The following is a 21,208-nucleotide window of genomic DNA, read 5'->3' as shown; positions in this document are numbered from 1 at the left end:
GACAACTCTATGACTGTCCTTGAGTGGCCCAGCCAGAGCCCTTACTTGAACCCAATGAAACATCTCCAAAGAGACCTGAAAATGGCTGTCCACCGACAGTCCCTATCCAACCTGATAGAGCCTGAGAGGATACGCAGAGAAGAATGGCAAACAAATCCCCAAGTCTAGGTACAAACCTTATGGCATCATACCCAAGAAAACTGGAGGCTGTAATCACTGCCAGAGGTGCTTCAACTAAGTCTGAATACTTATGTCAATGCAAGACTTTAGTTTTTCCTTTTCAATAAATTAGCAACGATTTCTAACATTTTGTTTTCATTTTCTCAACATAAGGTATTGAGTGCAGAACGATGGAAAAAAAATTGAACTTTTTTTTCTTTTAGCAAAAGGTAGCAACATAACAATATGTGAAAAAAGTGAAAGGGTCTGAAGACTTTTCAAATGTACTGGATGCATATACCTAGCCAAACTCGCATATAGACTGAGAAGCAAAAGGGTAACAAAGATTTAAACTTTTGACTTTCAGGGTCCATATCTCACCATCCACCACAGCTTCGAACGTGAGACTACCATCATTTTATAGACAATCATCTTGGCTATCTCATACATAAATTGGATTGCAGCTATTTAGCATATGATTAGTTATGCAGATTCTCGTCATGTTACTGCATTGTTACTGTCTAGCTCCACTCCGTAGTGCTTCCATGGGGTTCCACGCCTCCGTTCCACACTGCAGCTCCGGATTGCGGACCCATTCAATACGGCCACGGCCGGGTGGATGAGGCCTAAGAACCATTGGCTTGAATTTGCAAAAAAGTACAGACAGTGGACAGGAGATTAGAAAATGGTGATTTGGAGCGATGAGACTAAAGTCAATAGACTGGGCTCTGATGGCTGCAAATGGGTCTGAAAGAAACAAGGGGAAAGGGTCTAATGGATCGAGAAATTGTAGGAACTGTCAAGTTCGGTGGAGGAAGCCTGATTATATGGGGTTGTTTCACAGCCAAAGGAGTTGGATACTTGACCAGGATCGATGGTGGTCTCAATGCTGAGCTATATTTGAGTATCCTACAAGATGAGTTACTTCATAAACTCGAGTACTATGGGTATGAAAAGGACGACATAGTGTTCCAGCAGGGTAACAACGTCGAGATTGGTGAAACAATGGTTCAATGACAGTGAATGTGAGGTTCTGGATTGGCCCCCACAGTCCCCAGACCTCAAACCAATCTAACACTTTGTGGGTAGAGTTGAAGAAAAAGCAGTATTCGTACCCAAGTGAGTTGACCAGTATGCACCAACATTGGACCTGGGAACAGATTTAGTTTGAGACATGCTTAAATCTGATCTAAAACATAACCAGAAGGATTCAGGTAATGTTGAAAGCTAAAAAAGGTGGATTTACAAAATTCTAACAAAATAATACAATTTTTTTTTTACAATATTAGGAGCAAAACGGTAACAACGCAGTTACATGACAAGAATCTGCATAACTAATCATATGCTAAATAGTTGCAAGTCCAATTTATATATGAAATAGCCAAGATGATTGTCTATAAAATGATGGTAGTCTCATGTTCGAAGCTGTAGTGGATGGTGAGATATGGAGCCTGAAAATCAAAAGTTCTAAACATTGTTACCCTTTTGCTTGTTGCTAGTGTATAGTGAATGGGGAGAAAGCCGCTGCCAGATACCTTCCCCCGGGGACAAATGAATCAAGCTATTGAAATCGAACATGTCTGATCCTCATCTCCTCCAACATCAGCTGTCGGAGAAGAGTCAGCAGAACCTGCTGAAATTGGTGAGTTCAGCCAACATAGATCTAATTTGATCAGTTTAAGAACAGTTTTCCACAAGAATATATACAATATGTATTCTCCACTTGAAGCACTGCTTATATGTGAAAGTAGGGCGCCATACAGTATGGAGGCTCGGCTGAGCTGGTGAGCAAGATGTTAAGGTGCAGCAACAGGGTCCCTCTTGGTTAATCAACTGCAGAAGGCTGTGGTATTTGCATATAGCCTGCTGGCTTCTCTTTAAAAAAAATTTAAGGGATGAGCAATTTAATGGAGTCAATCACTTTTAAACCCTTTAGTGACCACCAATACGCTTTATGGCGGTCACTAAGGGGCCTTAGGCTGGGCCGCCACGCAGCGGGGGCTCAACTGCTCTAACAGCCCAGAGCAGCAGGAGTGCCGATCCAGGCTGTTTAACTCCTTACATGCCGCGGGCGCCCGCCACATGTAAACGGTGACAGAGGGAGCAGACTCCTTCTGTCTCCCATCAGCACCCCACAAATGCAATCGTGGGGTGCCAATGTGTGTAAAGGCTGGCTGGGGCCTGGTATAGAAATAAAAAAATTTATGGGTCTTGGGAAGTGGCAATGCAAAAAAAAGTCTTCCTTTTAAAAAAAAAAAAAAGGATTTTATTGCATAAAAGTAGTAAAACGTTAAGAAAACGATATGTATTTAGTATTGCTGTAATCGTACTGACCCACAGAATAAAGATATTATGTTACTTAGGCCAAAAAATTAACGGCGCAAAATTTATAACGTAAAAACTCAGTGCCAGTATTGCTGTTTTTTCCCATTTCCCTCCCAGAAAGAGTTCATAAAAGTTAATCAGAAAGTTGTGTACCTCAAAATGACACCATTAAACACCACAACTTGTTCCTTAAAAAACAAGCCCTCATACAGCTACATAGATGGAAATATAAAAAGGTTATAGCTCTTGGAAGGCGATGTGAAAAAAGGATGAAAAACGCTTGATGAGTAAGGCCCAAAACAGGCTGGTCACTAAGGGGTTAATAAATGGAATCCCATTGTTCCTGTCATAGTAAAATCTCTCTTTGTCTAAAATATTTCAGATTGATATTCACATGCCCTCCATGTGTCATCTGTATTCCACGGACACTGCTCAGCTGATTTCCAGATCATGTGAAAACTGCTGCCTGAACATGGCTGCCATCCGTGTTGTGTCCGTGGTTTTCATGGACCCATAGACTTCAATAGGCATGTCAGCATCCAAAATAGTGCATGTTTCCATGGTTTTTCCACTGACCCGCTGATGGAGAACACGGACAGGACGCGTCCCTGATTACTGACACGTGAAAAGTCAAAGGGGGACATTTACTAAGGGCTCATTCACACGGCCGTTCTGTGCATTGGGGGCCGCAATTTGCAGTCCCTAATGCACGGGCAGCATCCGTGCGGCTGCCGCAGACTGATCCAGACCCAACTTGGGTCCGTCACGTGATCTGTCCACACTGCCAAAAAAAAATAGAACATGTTCTATTTTTTTGTGGTGCGGAGGTACGGAGAGGAACCCCATGGACGCTACGGAGTGTCTACGTTCCGCAATGACCTTCTGGATTGAAGACCCATTCAAGTGATGCTCAGGGCCGGTGCCCGTGTATGCATAATTTATGAGGGGGCGTCGTTTTTTGCCAGTATGTTGGTAAATTTGTTGGCACTAATGCCCGCCCCCTGCCACTCCTAAGGCCCCATGCACACGACCGTATGTATTTTGCGGTTCCGCAAAAGATACGGATGACGTCCGTGTGCATTCTGTATTTCGCGGAACAGAACAGCTGGCCCCTAATAGAACAGTCCTATCCTTGTCCGTAATGCGGACTATAATAAGACATGTTCTATTTTTTTTGCGGAATGGAGATATGGACATACAGAAACAAAATGCACACGGAGTAACTTCCATATGTGTGACATTTTTACACCAAATGTTGGCATAAAAATGTTTGTAAATGACCCCTAAAATGTTTTTCCTGCTAGCCTGGACACCCTACTGAAAATGATGGGATTGTGGGACAAATGATGACCATTCCCATGACAAGAACTATGTCTATAACCAGCTGTGGATCCTTCTTATTACATATATATAATAACCCCACAGACAGGGCAGTGAGAGGGGCTGAGGGAAGTCCCGGGCTGGAGCAGCAGGTGCAGCTGGGGGCGGCTCCCGTCCTCACGGCTCCAGCTCCGGGTTTCCCGCCCTCCCCGCACCGCTCACAGTTTGAACTGGATAGGAGCTGGTGGCGGCAGAGGCTGAGAGCAGTCCCCGGAGATGTGACTCCATCTGTCGCCGACCACTTCCCCGGAGCCGCTTGTACCCTGTGGGTGACGGACAGTAAGTGCGACCGATAGTGTCGTCCATGGACTGACCGACTATATCATACATCATAGGACACGCTGCCTGCAACCTGTGGCCCTCCATCTGCTCTGAAGAAACTACTACTCCAGGTATGCACTGACAGCGGCCATGCTAGGGGCTGTAGTCACTCTGGCAGAAGGCTGAGGCTTGTAGTGCACCCGTGTCCATGGGGTGCACTTGTTTCTCTGCTGTCTTCAGGTCTGGTAATGGCTTTGCTGTGTGTCACACTTGCTTTGGGTCAAACACCTCCTGTTTACTGAGTAAATACTGTCGCCCTTGTCCTCCGCACACGTCCCCTTTATTTATGGTGATCACACATGGATGATGCTTGTACAGAAACTTCATGGTGTATTTGATGATATTGCGCCATGATTCCACTTTCTTTGTCACGCCAGCCTAAGACAACCAGTGTAAAGTGTCCTAAATCTGCCCGTAGACGTTAGATTTTAGTCCGCCATCACATGACCCTGACATCTGCCTTTGGTGGAAAGCACAGGTGGAGTTTTATCTTTGTCCAGTCCTTTGTTCCCTTTGAAGATAAGTGGTGACATATGCCCCTGACAGCTGCTTATCCCTCGTCCCTGGGTGGGTAGTATACTACAGAAGGATAACAGTATGTGAGCAGCACATGCAAACTCCTCTACTGGGTGCAATTTGGCAGCTTGCTCAGAACAGGGTAGTGCTCGCGACGTTTTTGGTTCATATTCATTAGGACAGAGGTCAGAAACCTCCGACCCTGCAGCTGTGAAACTGCAATTTCCAGAATATTCAGGAAAACCAGATCCAGTGACTCCAAGTAAAACTTCTTCTTTACCACTCATGCACATGACTGTGATCCATATCCGGGCCGACCGCGGCTCCCGTGAACCGAGTGTATCGCAGTGTTTTACAATAAGTCAGTTCATATCTGGTTGCGGATCTGTGTGCATGCGCCCTTACGGTTGAAAAATGAGCGTCTGTCCGTTGCTGATCCAACAGCAACGTAACTTGGCTTACGCATTTCGGATATACAATTTCCAGCATGCTCCATTTACTTCTATGGGAGCTGTGAGAAGAACTGAGCAAGTGTGCATGCTGGGAGTTGTAGTTTCACTACAGCTATAGTGCGGAGGTTGCTGACACCTGCGTTAGGACATCTAAAAAAAGGGTGATCTGTTGAGGGATGAATTCTCTTTAAAGTGAAGCAAAATGAGTATTGTGAGAAACGTGTCATCCCGTCCATTACACCATAGTAAGACTCCTTTCACACTGGCGTTTTGGTTTCCGTTTGTGAGATCCGTTCAGGGCTCTCACAAGCGGTCTAAAACGGATCAGTTTTGCCTTAATGCATTCTGAACGGAAAAGGATCCGCTCAGAATACATCAGTTTGCCTCCGTTCCGTCTCCATTCCGCTTTGGAGACTGACACTGTCTGCAGCGTTTTTGTGTCCGTCTGACGAAACTGAGCCAAACGGATCCGTTCTGACACACAATATAAGTCAATGGGGACGTTTTCTATTACATAATCTGGCACAATAGAAAACGGATCCGTCCTCTATTGACTTTCAATGGTGTTCAAGACGGATCCGTCTTGGCTTCGTTAAAGATGATACAAACGGATATGTTCTGAACGGATGCAGACGGTTGTATTATCCAAACAGATCTGTCCACGACGGATCCGCACAAACTGCGAGTGTGAAAGTAGCCTAAGGGTACTTTCACACTAGCGTTTTCTTTTCCGGCACTGAGTTCCGTCAAAAGGGCTCCATGATGGAAAAGAACTGATCAGTGTTATCCCCATGCATTCTGAATCAAGAACAATCCGTTCAGGATGCAACAGGATGTCTACAGTTCAGTCATTTTGACTGATGAGGCAAAATATAAAACCATAGCCGGCATTTTTTTTTTTTACATAGGAATGTATTAGTGCCGGATCCGGCATTCCAGTATATAAATACTGGAATGCCGGACCGGTCCTTCCGGTCTGCACATGCGCAGACCGAAAAAAATAAATGCCGGATCTGTTTTGACCAGGCATTTTAAGACTTACTAATGCCATCAGTTGGCATACGTTTTGCCGTTCCGGCGACGGAACTGCTCGCCGGATCACTCTCCTGCAAGTGTGAAGTTAGCCTAACATGTCTTCAGCAGCTGAAGAGGAGCTGTAAGTTTTTTTTTTTTTTTTTTTTTTTTTTTTTTCAAAGGGGTTATCCCGTTCAGACAAGTTTATCCACGGGATCAGTGTCTGATCGGTAGGCATCTGACCCGTGTGCCCACCTGCTGATCAGGAAAGTGGGGGCCTGTGCTCCATGTTTGAGTGGAGCCGCAGACAGGCATATGTGCCCGGCACCCCATTCAGCTTTGTGGGAGATAGTCAACCGCTTGTGACTGGCTAGCTCCGGCAGCCCCATAGAGCGGCTCCATTTAAACTGGGAAGCACAGCCCCCATTTTCGTAATCAGTGGGGGCCCCAGCAGTCAGCCCCCCGCCTATCAGACACTTCCTATCCTGTCTCTTAACAGGACAACCCCTTTACGTTCTTCCAGACACTTCCTCTACGTGACAGATTCGGCAGTATTGTAGACAGCAGGAGGCCCCTGTGCAAGAAGAGTATATAGACCCCCGCACCCCCCTCAGTGAGACTTCTCATTGTTGATCGCTCCAGCAAGACTTCTGTGCCAGCGTCTTCACTGGCTAAGCTATGTGAATTGTATCGGATAGTAGAAAGGACTGTGACCTTGGTTTAGCTGGCAGTGGGCTGCCATACCCACAGGGCCATTGTTCGGCTGCATGCCCGCGCTTGGTATTGAGGGCATGATCAATATTGCAGTATTACAAAAACCAGAGCACTGATTGATCATTCACCAGTCTTCTGGGGGGGCTCCCAGCATGTAAAGTTTAGATTGGAGATCAATAACCTCCAGCTGTGCTGAAACTACAACTCTTAGTATGCACCCAATCTCATAGACAACAATGGAGCATGCTGAGAGTTGTAGTCTTACAACAGCTGGCATGCTGGGGGTCGCTGACGTGTGGTGCAGATTGTTTTCTAGAAGCATCCTATTTGACAAGCAAACAAGACAAAGCTTTCTACCACCAAAGTGTAAAAGTGCAAACATCCTAACCTCAAAGCTTCATCTAATAGAATACTGCAATCATACTGCTTTCCCGGTCCCCAATTGTACAGAAACGTTGTGATTTCTCCCTTAAAATTGTAACCTACGTGGTCAAGGTATTCTCCCAGCAAAGCCTCTACAGAGGGAGGGAATCAAATTACCGAAGCCCTTGTGTGCAGACAAGGGAGCACTGTAGTGCGGCATAATGCATTATTAAGAGTGGCCCCCAAGGGTCAGGGCTTCCAATTAAGATGCCTTTATGTTTTATTTACAGAGATATGGTCTTGAGCAGTAATCACAGGCAGCAAAATTCTGACCTCCTTGAAAGTTCAGGTTTGGGCTGTGCAGATCTTAATGACATATGTGGCCGCTGACTTTGATGGCTTCGCTGCTCCGTGCTGTACAATAAAAAAACGCGCTAGTAAAAAAGGGATTGGGAGGAGGGCAAACATTAGAAGCCAGGGAGATTCACAATAAGTGCTGTTTGCAGGGAGGAACAAAAGCTTTATGGGAAGTGAATTAAGCATTGGAGTGCATCCCATTGTTAATGTGACTGTCACTTGGAAGATTCTCAGACCGAATCCTCACATGGACGCTGCACGGATTCCAGGGCGTCCTCCATTACCTGTAGACGGCGACCACAGGAGTCATTGTATTCAACTGAGTTATAGGACAAAATTAAAAATAAGACAGGAGCATGAGAGGTGGGCATGTGGCTCACCACAAGAGTAGTGCAGGAAAGCATGCGCTGGAGGAGCGGGCAAACATTAACTACCTGCAGGAAGACGTCTTGGCAGATTTTCAGCTGTTATAGGTGAGCACACCTTTAGTCCTTACCGCTCTTTTCTTTGTCTCATAACATTTCAGTTTTAATAAACTCTTGCATTTCTTGTAAAAAAACAACAATTCTACAGAACCCTCTGTGCTGGCTGCTCCTCTGTTATTACTTCTAGCAATGTGGGGTCATTGCTAAATTTGTGATCACGGAATCATTTTCCTATCATAAGTCAGTTTGAGACGAGCGCGTTGTCTTTGGGAGAGTGCTTTCCCGTCCTGAGCTCTGCTCTTGTAACGAGACCTCCCGGCTTTAGGGCTTATTCACACGACTGTGGTTTGGTTCCGCATCCGAGCCGCTTTCACTTCATTGGGGCCGCAAAAGATGCGGACAGCACTCCGTGGGCTGTCCGCATCCGTTGCTCCGTTCCGTGACCCTCTTTTGCGGACAAGAATAGGCATTTCTATAAAGAGCCGTCCGTTCCGCAAATTGCAGAAGGCACACGGGCGGCATCTGTGTTTTGCGGATCCGCAACTTGCAGACTGCAAAATACGGCACGTTCGTGTGGACAAGCCCTTCTAATGCTGTATAATGCTGTGTGTCGCTGCCTGACATCAGCTGTAATGTATTGTACTGATGGCATTATGTGAGTACAGTTCATTACAGATGGTGTCGGGCAGGCCAGGGACACCCAGCATTATAAATCGTTATAATGCTGGGAGGTCCTGTTACAAGACCAGAGTCCTGGATGGAAAACCGCGCTCCCGAACGGAACATGCTTCCCGCAGATCACTTGCTCTTATGAAACCGACCGTAAGGTTAACGCCCTGTCCCTCCCGTACACATGCATTCTGGGCCAGACTGAGTGTGCACGTTATCTAAATGGAGTAGGCCGTAGCCAGACACGACTGATGGCTGCTGCTTTTCTCCTCTAAGAACAAAACAATTGTGCATGTTGAAATCCAAATGCCCGATCCATCTTTTCCCCTGGCTCAGGACACCACCGCACACGTTAGAGGGTCAGCAGATGCAGTCTTTATGGCTAGCCTCAGTAGCGTATATCACTGATGTAAAGTGAATGTGTGGGGGCAGCAGGTATAAATGTAAATGTCACTTCAATCAGCCTTTACAATATATATCCCTTCTGGGTCACATGCCGCTTTCGGACACATCACCGTTGAGGCCAGTCATTGGCTGCAGCAGTGCACATGACCCGTCTGTGCTGAAGATGACAGATGGGACACGAAGACCAATAAAAATATGATGACGGCCGGAACGGAGCCTTGGCAAGCAGGTAAGTATGGATTTCTCCACAGGTATTCCCGGGCAAAAAAAGTTTGCTGATCCCTGTATTAAATGGTTCTCCTCTATCCAGTAACCATTTGTAAGTGTGGAAGCTTATAGGAAAGCTGGAAAATAAAATTACATCCTCACCCGGTAAACTGTCCAGCGCCTCCTGCCCGATCATATTCTTGTCCCATGTTACCAACTAGACATTATGCCCATTACAATAACGGGCGCTAGAATTGGCTGGTGCACAGAGCAATCATCACCCGCGCTCCGGCCGATCAACACCGCCCCTCACACGCTGTCTGCACAGACCACACCCTGGCGGCGCATGCGCACTGGCTGGACGGCGCACTGGGAGGTGGCAGGGGAACTGTGGCCTGCCTATAGGGTGACACCCTGCAGGGAAACTTGTGTGTAGCGCTGTGTCCTGATTGGATGCCGCGCCATGCATGCCCAGTGCAAAACTGGTGACACACACACGGACACAGCGCACTCACACAGGGATTTTATTATTATAGATAATCTCTAGTTCAGCAGGAATGTGTGGTGTTCATACCCTGTCATCAGGGTAATGTGTGAAAAAGAATAAAGGATATAAGAGATTTGAGAAAAGTGTAGGCTAAGGGCATACCCTCCTAGACATATGAGTGCAGGAAAATAGTCCCGCGGGTGGCCTGATGCGCACAGTATCAGAGTAACCTATGATGCTGTGCGCTCCCGTTTGCACGATGTATGCTGCTCCGGAACATATGGTCCGCTCATGAACTGTATGTCTCTGAGGGCATACGGTCGTGTGCATGAGCCCTAAGTCCTACACCTATCTCTAAAACGGGTCAGAAAGTGAGGCGAGTGCACCACGCATACGCTGCATGCTCTCCATTCATTTCTGTGGAAGTTCTGAAAGTAACTAGGAACACACTAGTACCATTGGGATTGAACTCAGAAATCGAGCTGTTTGCCTTTGACTGAAACACAAAGCGCAGAAGACATGAGGGGGTTAAATGAAGGAGTAGATATGGACCTATATAAACAACACTAGGAGACCGAACTAGCATCCCTGACGAAGAATAACATTCTTATTCGAAACGCGTTGGAGTAACTTTGGTCCTCCTAGCTATCCTTAGCTCCTACTGTGACGCCACACAGCGCTCTGTGTGAGCGCGAGCAAACTTTTGAAACAGAGCTGTGCTGTCGGCCGAGGCAAGCCTAGCATAAATAAAACTAATAAGGTTCAGCCTCCCAAATCCCCTTAATTTTGGATGTGAGAGCGAGAGACAAATGGTACAGGATATACAGCCGAATAGACAAGTACTCAAACAGGTAATCACCAATCTGAAGTTGTGTGGCTACTGTATATTATATGGTTTTGAGCACTGACAGACAGTGACGGTGGACAGGGAGTGCATTGCGCAGTACCTTAGTATAAAATACAAGTTCTGAAAGTAGCCAAGCTAGTCCGTTCTGCTGTTTTCAGGAGTCCCATAGAAATCACTGGAGAGTGCACTGTGCATGCATAGCCACTGCTCCATTCACTTCTATGGGACTCTCGTGCAGTCAATGAATGGAATATGGCTGTGCAGGTGCAGCTGCTCTCCGCTCACTTTGGGGGTTGGTTCTGGAGATAGGTGCAGGTCCCAGAGGGGGGAACCTGTGCCTGTCTTACATTGGTGGCATAAAGCTAGGAAATGCCACCAATGTCTCAGATGACAACCCCTTTAAGGTGCCTTTTACATGGGCCGAGAATCATCCCAATTATCGGGAGGACAGTTTGTAGAAACAGTCGTTCCAGAAAATTGGCCTATAAATAAAAGTGAAGACATGTAACGCACTTGCTGACGACGATCTTGGGAGTGTTCTTTATGTCGCCTGCAGCACATAGAAGGTTTCTTTGTGGAAATGGGTTTTAGCTTTAAATTAAACAAGGTTTGTTTGCTTATGAGGGAGGAACCTACACGTTAAGGTTAGTGATCCTCTTGTCTGTGTGATATGGCGCCTGGCCCCACTGTGCATGTAGTGATTATATGACATTGTGTCTGGGGAGCACTGACAGTGGAGCAAGTGGGTTCTCCTGAGGGGGGGGATCCCGAAACAAAGGAGTACTACTATTCCCAGCTGGAATAAGTAGGATTCCACCAGTCCACCTAGTGCAGATGCGCTTGTTCTAGGGGGATGGCATGTACACGTATATTAGCCCTGTGTCCGTGAGAGAAGAGTAATGTAGGCAGCTCGGTGGCTCAGTGGTTAGCACTGGTGCCTTGCAGCGCTGGGGTCCTAGGTTTGAATCCGACCAAGGACAACATCAGCGTATGTTCTACCCGTGTGGATTTCCTCCCACACTCCAAAGACCTACTGATAGGGAACTTAGCTTGTGAGCCCCATTTGAGATAGTTGAAATATGGCACCCCTGCCGATCACCTTTTTGATGAGAACGCGGCAATCATACGAGCGTTGTGTTCTCGTCTCCATTTACCTGCCCGCCATCACCTTTAATTACAACTCCACAGCTCGCATTCACTTCAGTGGGACGGCTCCTTCCTGGTCAAGTGAATAGAGGTTAAACCAATGTGGGCAAGAAGTTCAAGGGCAGAGTATCCAAATTATGCCTGTACTGGGCCACTGTAATCTTACTGACAGACCCACAGGGCGTGCAGAACAAAATCCGTTTAATACGGGACCATGGACGATCTTTTCGTACATGCCATCCGTATCAGTACTACAGTTTTATTTTTATTTTTTTTGCATTTACAGAATAGATTGACTTTGAAATCGTATTATGTTTGAAAGCTTTGTCATTCACCATGGTCATGTTAATATGTGTTGACTGTAAGCCCATAGTCTGAATCCCCAGACACTACCATATGCGATGGATTTGGGGACTTTGGCTCCAATTGTCCAAGGATTTACTGTCACTTAGAAGCACTTTGAGTTTAATTGGCATTGCACACAGTAGTAGTGATAACGGGATTGGAGAATTAGGTAAAATGCGACATGTGTTGAGAATATTTATGTGATTAGGTTAAATACTGTCCACCCCCATGATCTTTCGCCTTTTGAGCCAGTGACCTGTGAAGAATATCAATGAAATATAATTATAAATGTATAATTATATACCGCCCGATAATCGGACTGATGATCGGGAACGCTCATTCCGGACAATCTGCCCGTCTAAATGTGCCTCCGATGAACGAGCATTTTGAAACGCTCATACATCTGTTGATCCTGTCGTTCGTGCAGGCGCCTAAATGATCGTTTCTAGGCAGCAGATCCAGCAGCAGTGCAGTGGTATGAAGACGAGCGATCGCGACATACTTTAAAGGAGATTATAGATTGTAAATGCAGCGGTCTCCTTCCCTGAACGAGCAGCCGACTGTCGGGATGGAGCGCCTGACAATCTGCTGTTACATCCGAGCATATTATCCCCCTTTTTAACGGCATCTTTTACTGCAGAGCTGTGCAATGAATGCATTCATTCATATTGACCAAGACTTCTTTCATTTCTTACATTTGTTGGGTGCAGTAGTTGCTGCTTCATACAAAGTTTCTTTTGTGCACTCCATCAGTAGATGCTAAGGCCAGTTTCACAGTAGCTCTAAAATGATCCAGCAGGCTGTTCTGGCAGGGACCGGAGCACCGCCAGCCCCATTGCCTATAATGGGACCTGTTGTAGATCCAGCCTGTTTTGAGCATTAGTGCTGAGATCTGGCCCGGACAAATACCACTGCAAGCAGCATTTTTGGGCTGGCCAATCCCGGCACTAATGGCGGAAACCAGCCGAGTCCCGTTATAAGCAATGGGCTCTGGTGGGGAAGGGTAGTATCCGGCAGTGCCAGATACAGTGAACTCCGGTAGTCTGTTCCGGTAAAGGAAGAGTAACTGTTTAGTGCTAGTTGAAAACTGACAATCACTAGTCCATCTGATCAGTAACCAAGGACATAAGCTAAACTCAAGCAGTGTCCTAGCCGTCGAAGACGTTTACTTTTCGGAGAAATTATCTCGGGTTAGGTCATCTTCTCAAAAGTCCTATGTAGTTCATGTTGCTGTGTATGTATGATTTTTATTGCTCCCTCGATGTCTGACTTGGATTCTTTGGGCCACCACTGGAAATGATTCTGAGGGTCCACTGTCTGCACAGAACATTTGGCAATCACTTTTAATAAACTTTGCAAATCAACTCAAAAGAAAAGAAAAGACCCTAGTGCCGAGTGACTGACTCCAAAGTCAACCCTTAGGTCCTATTATTGTGTGGAGAAGACCACTAAATACTATTGGAACTGTTCCGTATTTATTATTTGGTAATGTGCCTCGTGTGAGTTGTGTTTTTCTTATTACAAGTCCAGGACCAAATATCAGGTACTGTGACGTAAGTATTTCAGAGAGTTGACAATATATGCATTATATACTGCAGCTAAGTGTGGGGTGCCCTGACTGATACATGCCATGCCAGGATGATGCTGGGAAAGATACAGCCCCAGACTCCATCACAGGTGGGGAAGTTCATTGCAGAGTGCAAAGGTATAGGGACACTGCGCTAATCCTGGGGACCAGTGGCTAGCTTGTAAAAGGGATGTCCTTTCCACCATAGGGGGTCTTGTTGGACATGTGCCCCTGCAGTTATTGTACCCCTTTATGATGAGCTGGGTTCTGCTAAAGGCAAGTAGCCAGGGAAGATACCTGGCAGAGCGCTGGTAGCTGGTGCTAGCATGGTCCAGGTGGCAGTACCAGCCATACAGTGACAGCCATACAGTGGCCTGGTCTATATCAGGTCTTAAGAAGACTGCACGTGTATGTCACATGTACTGCATGTCTTGGGGGGGGGGGGGGGGGGGGGGGCTGCCACCATACAGCTACATACCCTGGATGCAAGATTTGCATTGATACCTCATGGGAAACACCACTGCCACATACCCTTTTAGGTTATAACATTAGGTGTAATGCCCCCCCCCCCCCCCCCCCGCTCTTTTGCATATATATTATTTTTCTCAGCAATGTGGGCACATATGAACATGGGACCAACACAGATGCCTTCAGTAACATTTAAAACAAGAGGAATGATGACCCTGCTCGCAAGAGCTTACAATCTATGAGGAGATGGGGGTGACGCAGAAGATAACAGGTGCTTGATTTGTACAATGGTCCAGCCATCTTAACACAATAGAAGATTGTTATATTGAAACCAGATGAGGCCTTGTCTGGACTGTTGTCGGAAGAAAGCAACACCACTTTGCGATGTAGCTTTAAGATTTTCGGCAAGTATGGTCTCGGCCCAAACCATATGATTCAGCACGCACGTGTGGGCAGGAAGCTTCCCTCCTGTAGAGCCGTGGTCCTGTGGATTGCATCTCTTTAGCCGATGCCTGCCGTTACAAATTAGGACACCCCACGTGACCACCGCAGTATTTTATGTCTCCATAAAAGAAACAACCATGACAAAAGTTTTTAGAATTTGGCGTTGGCCATGTTTACACTGCGCAGTCATAGGGAGCAAGCGTTCATATAAATGATCGTCCAGTGGAAAAGGCCCTTAAAATGAATGAAAGGTTGTGGGAATTGACAAAGATCTCTAAGGATCTCTTTGATCAGTGGGTATGGTTGGTTGCACTATTGCACAGTGTTTGTTCTTCTGGTTCACCAGTAAATCTTAAGAATCTCATTCGTTCTGTCATAGTAAGGGCTCATGCACACAAATTTATTTTTTGTCTGCATATATTTCTATATATTTTTTTTTTTTTTTTCCTGCGGTCCGTATACAGAACCATTCATTTCAATGGGGCTGCAAAAAAAAACAAAAAAAAAACTGTGCATTCCGTTTCTGTATGTCCGTTCTGCAAAAGAATAAAACGTGTCCTATTCTTGCCCAGTTTACAGACAAGAACAGGCATTGTTACAATGAATCCGCAAAAAATACGGATGTAATGCGGACGGTGCACGTGTGTGTGTGTGTGTGTGTGTGGTGTTTTTTTTTTTTTTTTGTGGACTGCAAAATACATATGGTCGTGTGCATGAGCCCTAAGGCTGAGTTCACACTTCAGTTATGTGATCAGTTATTGGGAGCCGAAACCAGGTGCAGGTCAAAAAAGCAGAAAAGGTGCAAATCAAATAATTACACCTGATCTCTGAGTAGGCTTCACTGCTGGTTTTAGCTCACAGTGCTGATAGAGATAACTGAAGTGTGAATGCAGCCTTAATGTTAGCTCCCCATGGAGGACTGTTGTACTGGTGGAATACCTCACGCTTTAGTGAAGTAGTGGGAAATTGTGGAGAGATTTGTCATGTGTAGAAGCTGAGAACTCTAAGGCCCCTTTCACACGGGCGAGTATTCCGCGTGGATGCGATGCGTAAGTTGAACGCATTGCACCCGCACTGAATACTGACCCATTCATTTCTATGGAGCTGTTCACATGAGCAGTGATTTTCATGCATCACTTATGCGTTGCGTGAAAATCACAGCATGCTTTATTTTGTGGGTTTTTCACGTAACACAGGCCCCATAGAAATGAATGGGGTTGCGTAAAAATCGCAAGCAAGTGCGCATGCGGTGCGATTTTACCGCACTGTTGCTAGGAGAGGTGACGTCACTCCGGTCATCACATGTTCCATCACATGATCTTTTACCATGGTGATGGATCATGTGATGACCTGAGTGACGTCACAACAGGTCCTGTTCCTGCAATGAATGCTCGCCACAGGTCCTGTTCAGCAAAGGAGACAGAAGAGATGCCGGGCAGCGTGATCAAGTAGACTAAGGTGAGTGAAATTTGTTTATTTTTTTAACCCCTCCAGGTCTATTTTACTATGCATTCTATATTCAGAATGCTATTATTTTCCCTTATAACTATGCAATTTTTCTCACGCGAGTGCAAAATGCATTACTATGTTCGCGGGTGTTCCCACAACGCATCCGCACATTTTCCCACAACGCCTGTCTGAAAGAGGCCTAAGGGGGAGAGTTATGATCCATAAATGCCAGAAAACTGGCTGCAAAAAGTTGCAAACCCCAGGTTTGTAACTCTTTAAATGCCATTTGCACAAATGGAGTTTTACTTCCTCCCAGGCTCGGGCAGGTTCCTTGGCATTAGGCTACATGCACACAAACGTATTTTGTTTCCGTATCCGTTTCGTACCATTCATTTCAATGGCTAAGCAGAAAATGCGGACAGCACACTGTGTGCTAGCCGCATCCGTATGTCTGTTCTGTAACCCTACAAAAAAAATAGAACATGTCCTATTCTTGTCCGTTTTAGGTATTGTTACAACGGATCCGCAAAAAAAAAAACCCCAAAAAAAAAAACACTGCATCCGTGTTTTTTTTTTTTTTTTGCGGACCACAAAACACATTGTCGTGTGCATGTAGCCTAATTGATGTCTAAAATATCCCCTGCCTCCCCCGCTACTGGAGCATGCTCTTAATTTAGGATGACGCCTGTACCTTGTCATAAATGAAGTGTATCAATTGGTGGTGTAGGGGATAGCAAGACCGGCCAGTTTTAATAAATCTTCTGCCTAAGGGCTCATTCAGACGGCCGTATGCTGTCTGCAAAAAAAACGGATTACATTCATATTATTTTTTATTTTTTAATTTTTTTTTTGTGGACCCATAGACTTCAATAGGGCCATGTGCTGATTTTCACTGACAACTATAGGACTTGTATTATTTGTTTTGCTGAGCTGTGGAATGGAAGAAAAGTGCCCCATAGAAGTGAATCGGTCAGCATCTAATCCACAAAAAAACAGATCCACATTTTTGCAGACAGTATGCAGCCATTTGAATGAGCCCTAATTATATAGTTCAGCTTTGTAAGTAAGGCTACTTTCACATTAGCGTTTTCAATTCCGCTATTGAGATCCGTTCGCGATGTGGTGCGGAGCAAAACGGATCCGGTTGTATTATGTCTTCTAGAGCCATGACTGATCCGTCTTGAACACCATTGAAAGTCAATGGGGGACGGATCCGTTTTCGATTGTGTTAGAGAAAACGGTTCCGCCCTGACACAATGTAAGTCAATGGGGACTTATCAGTTTTCTCTGACACAATCGAAAACGCATCCGCCCCCCCATTGACTTTCAATGGCGTTCAAGACGGATCAGTCATGGCTCTAGAACACCATTGAAAGTCACCAATGGAGGTCAGTGTTAAGGGGCAAATTGCTGAAGAGGCCACTGTTAAAGGGACAGGGTGTTGTGGAAATCACTTAAGGAGATGGGGTACTGTGGAGGTCACTAATAAAGGGGCGGCCGCTGTTGAGGTCACTGTTAAAGAAGCGAGCTGCTATGGAGGTCACTGTTAAGGGGATGGTCCGCTATGGAGGTCACTGTTAAGGGGACGGTCCGCTATGGAGGTCACTGTTAAGGGGACGGTCCGCTATGGAGGTCACTGTTAAGGGGACGGTCCGCTATGGAGGTCACTGTTAAGGGGACGGTCCGCTATGGAGGTCACTGTTAAGGGGACGGTCCGCTATGGAGGTCACTGTTAAGGGGACGGTCCGCTATGGAGGTCACTGTTAAGGGGACGGTCCGCTATGGAGGTCACTGTTAAGGGGACGGTCCGCTATGGAGGTCACTGTTGGGGTCCATTCACACGTCCGTGGAATGGGTCCGCATCCGTTCTACTATTATGCGGAACGGGTGTGGACCCATTAAATCTCTATGGGGCCGGAAGAGATGCGGACAGCACACAGTGTGCTATCCGCATTTCCGGAGCACGCTCCCGATCTCACGGTCCGCAGCTCCGGAAAAAATAGAGCATGCCAAGTATAGGCAGGTCTATGGAGGTGCTGGCTGGGTGTATTGCGGATCCGCAATGCACTACGGACATCTGAATGGAGCCTTTAGGGGGTGGGTAATTGTGGAAATCACTGTTAACGAGACTGGGTACTGTGGAGGTCACTAATAAAGGGACGGCCACTGTGGAGGTCACTGTTAAAGGGGCGGGGTACTGTAGAGGTCACTGTTATAGTGGATACTGTCTATCTTTAGCCGGGTCCTTCTGCTAGTAAGTTTTAAATGTCAAAGTGGGCGGGGCTATCACATTGGCGCATATTACACCTCATTTATCATTGTCAAAAAGTGGCATTTATGAAAAGAAAAAAACAACTAGTCATGCGAGGAAGTGATCGGTAAGTATTAAAACAGGACACATTTATTTTTATCTAATATAAATTGAGCTAAACAGGGTATTGTCAGTAAAGTGACATTCAACAAAACGATAACAAAAACGTCCCACGTTTGAGATAAGTCGCAATTTACCACAGGAAATTTTGCAAATATGTTTCAAAAGTCGCAAGTGCAGTCTGGCAGGGTTGGCTGAAATGGCGCATTTCATTTTAGAAAAGTTGCATTTTAGAGCTATTGGCATTAAAATCGAGAGAAATAGGCGGATAATCAAAGTTTATATATATAAAAAAAAAAAAAGTCACATTTTAAATGTGGAGGGCGCCTATTAATATATATCAGGTAAAACAAATCACCACTTTTGATTTGTAATGTTAGTATTTGCAAATGAATCCATTGTTGATAAATGTCCCCCAAAGAGTCTGAAGTACAGGATTTGTGTGCAGGGCTCGGACATGTGCTTGAACATTTACACTCTGCCGAGGATCACAGTAGTTTTTCTGGAGCAACTCTTTGGATTATTTTCTACTGACGAGCATGGCCTCTGGCCACTACAAAAGTGATTGATGGGATCCTGTTCCCATAGGATTTTACTTGTCACTGGAATGAGTGTGAATAAATTAGGTTGAAGTGCCCTTCAGGGCTCATGCACACGACCCGTTGGGTGTTTTACTGTCAGCTAATTGTGAATTTGCAAAACACGGATACCGGCTGTGCGCATTCCACATTTTGTGGAAGGGTCGGCCCCTAAGGCTAGGTCTACACGACGACATTTGTTGCGCGACAATTTTTATAATGGCAGTCTATGGTGTCGCACTGCAACATGCGACATCCATTCGAGATGGATTTTTCTGCGACTGTCGCATCGCAGTCACAGCATGTCGCATGTTGCAGTGCGACACCATAGACTGCCATTATAAAAATTGTCGCGCGACATTAGTGCAACAAATGTTGCGCCCTATCTGTCGCGCAACAAATGTCGTCGTTTAGACCTAGCCTAATAGAACAGTCCTGTCCTTGTTTATAAGGCGAACAATAATAGGACATGTTCTATTATTTTTTTGGGGGGCGGAACAGCCATGTGAACATACAGACACAGTATGCACATGGAGTCATTTCCGTTTTTTTTTGCGGCCTCGTTGAAGTGAATGGTTCAGAATACTGGCTGCAAAAAAAAAAAAAAACGGAACAGACAATGTTTGTGTGCATGAGCCCTCAGATTTAGTAAAACCTGCATAATTATATAAAGAGTGTAGTAAATATAACCGTAACTAGTTAGATGAGTTTGGGCTTTCTTAGACCAGATCACCACCACTATTATGCTTTCTCTGTTGCTAACGATGTGTTGAGTTAATCTTGTAAGAAATATAAAATCCTCTTAAAAAAACAAGACAGCAGGGCACCAGAGCGAGCACAGGGGGTGGGATGTGAAAGATAGAGCGAATGTCATGGGAATTGCCAGACGGGCTGTAAGCTGAGAACAGATCCACCTGTTTCTTTTAACTGCTTCAGAGCTTTCCATTCACCTGGATCCCACATGAGTACAGGTGTCCTTCAGAGTCTGCCTCAGGCGTCACCAGCAGGTTGCCACAGAGGGACATAACAGGGTACCATTATTCCAACTAATATTCCCAAACCAGACACTGGTATTGAGGACTGGTATGAGCAACATTAAAATTTCAATTGATCATGTTTAGCCAGTAGAGTGTAAGGCTGTGTTCACACTTGAGGGTTTTACAGCGCGTTCAAACGCGCTGTAAAACGCTCAACACATGAAAACCAATGCTTCCCTATGGCCCTGGTTCTCCTTGAGCGTTTTACAGCGCGTTTGCGGCCATAGGATTGCATAGGAACGCCCAAATAAAACGCGCGTTAAACGCGCATATCAAATACGCTCAAGTGTGAACCCAGCCTAAAACTGGTCATACTCATCGACCGACCATCTAACCGATGGCAGATATCAGAGGAGGTAAAGATGGGGCAGTTCAAATCTGTATCTGCTATCCTTTTGTTCGTGGAGACATTAGCTGCCACCATGAATGTCGAGTGTGGATGGGTTGGGAAGGATAGCTTTCGGCTGAACGAGTATTTCTCCAAAAGCTGTCTGATTGCCAGCCTAAGGCCTCTTTCAGATGAGCGTGTCCTGTGTGTAAATCACACATAGGGCATTTGGGGAACCATGTTCTGGTAATTGGTGGACATCCCAGAGGTGAGACCCCCAAGAAATGATACATGTAATGGCTATCCTATGGATAGGCGATGCATATCGTTAATGTGGAAACCCATTTAATTAAAGGGGATTTTGGAAAGGTTCACAAACAACGTGGACAGAGTACGACTGATGGAACACCCTGCGTACAGACGCACAGCACTCACAGGACCACACTGCCTTCTAGCATATGACAGGCAAGCCTCTAGCAAACTGGCCTTCAGTGGTACTTTGAGGGTGTGGGTACGTTCAGAGCAGCAAGGAACAACTTCTTAAATTTAAGATTTAATATACAAAAAAGGGCAGTGCTAACAGATGATGAACATGTAAGCCAACAGTACATAAATAAAAGAGCTAAAATAATGAATGGCATACCAATCAGATTGAGAATCCGCGCTGGGAGAACAGCGGGAAGTTGGTCAGACCTAAACTAGGTGTATCTCCGGAGATCTGAACCCTGTGTGATTTAAAATGTATTAGAGAGGTCCTAGAGATAAGCATGTGTGATTCTCACATATGGGGGTGTACTTGAACATACTAGTAAAATAAATAAGGGACCTTGGAGT

At 45.6% G+C, this 21,208-nt stretch overlaps 1 protein-coding gene across 1 annotated transcript in view; it reads left to right on the top strand.

The window, feature by feature from the left end:
- The first annotated feature begins 4,081 nt into the window (after window positions 1-4,081).
- Window positions 4,082-21,208, top strand: part of PLCH1 (phospholipase C eta 1) — a 263,641-nt gene continuing 246,514 nt past the window's right edge. The window contains exon 1 of the mRNA XM_044290631.1: window positions 4,082-4,256. The gene's annotated coding sequence lies outside the window, so the exon portion shown is untranslated. The remainder of the gene's footprint in view (window positions 4,257-21,208) is intronic.

Source organism: Bufo gargarizans, chromosome 4, assembly GCF_014858855.1.
Source record: "Bufo gargarizans isolate SCDJY-AF-19 chromosome 4, ASM1485885v1, whole genome shotgun sequence".
In the NCBI taxonomy this organism is placed as follows: domain Eukaryota; kingdom Metazoa; phylum Chordata; class Amphibia; order Anura; family Bufonidae; genus Bufo; species Bufo gargarizans.
This window is presented reverse-complemented; position numbering and strand designations above follow the sequence as displayed.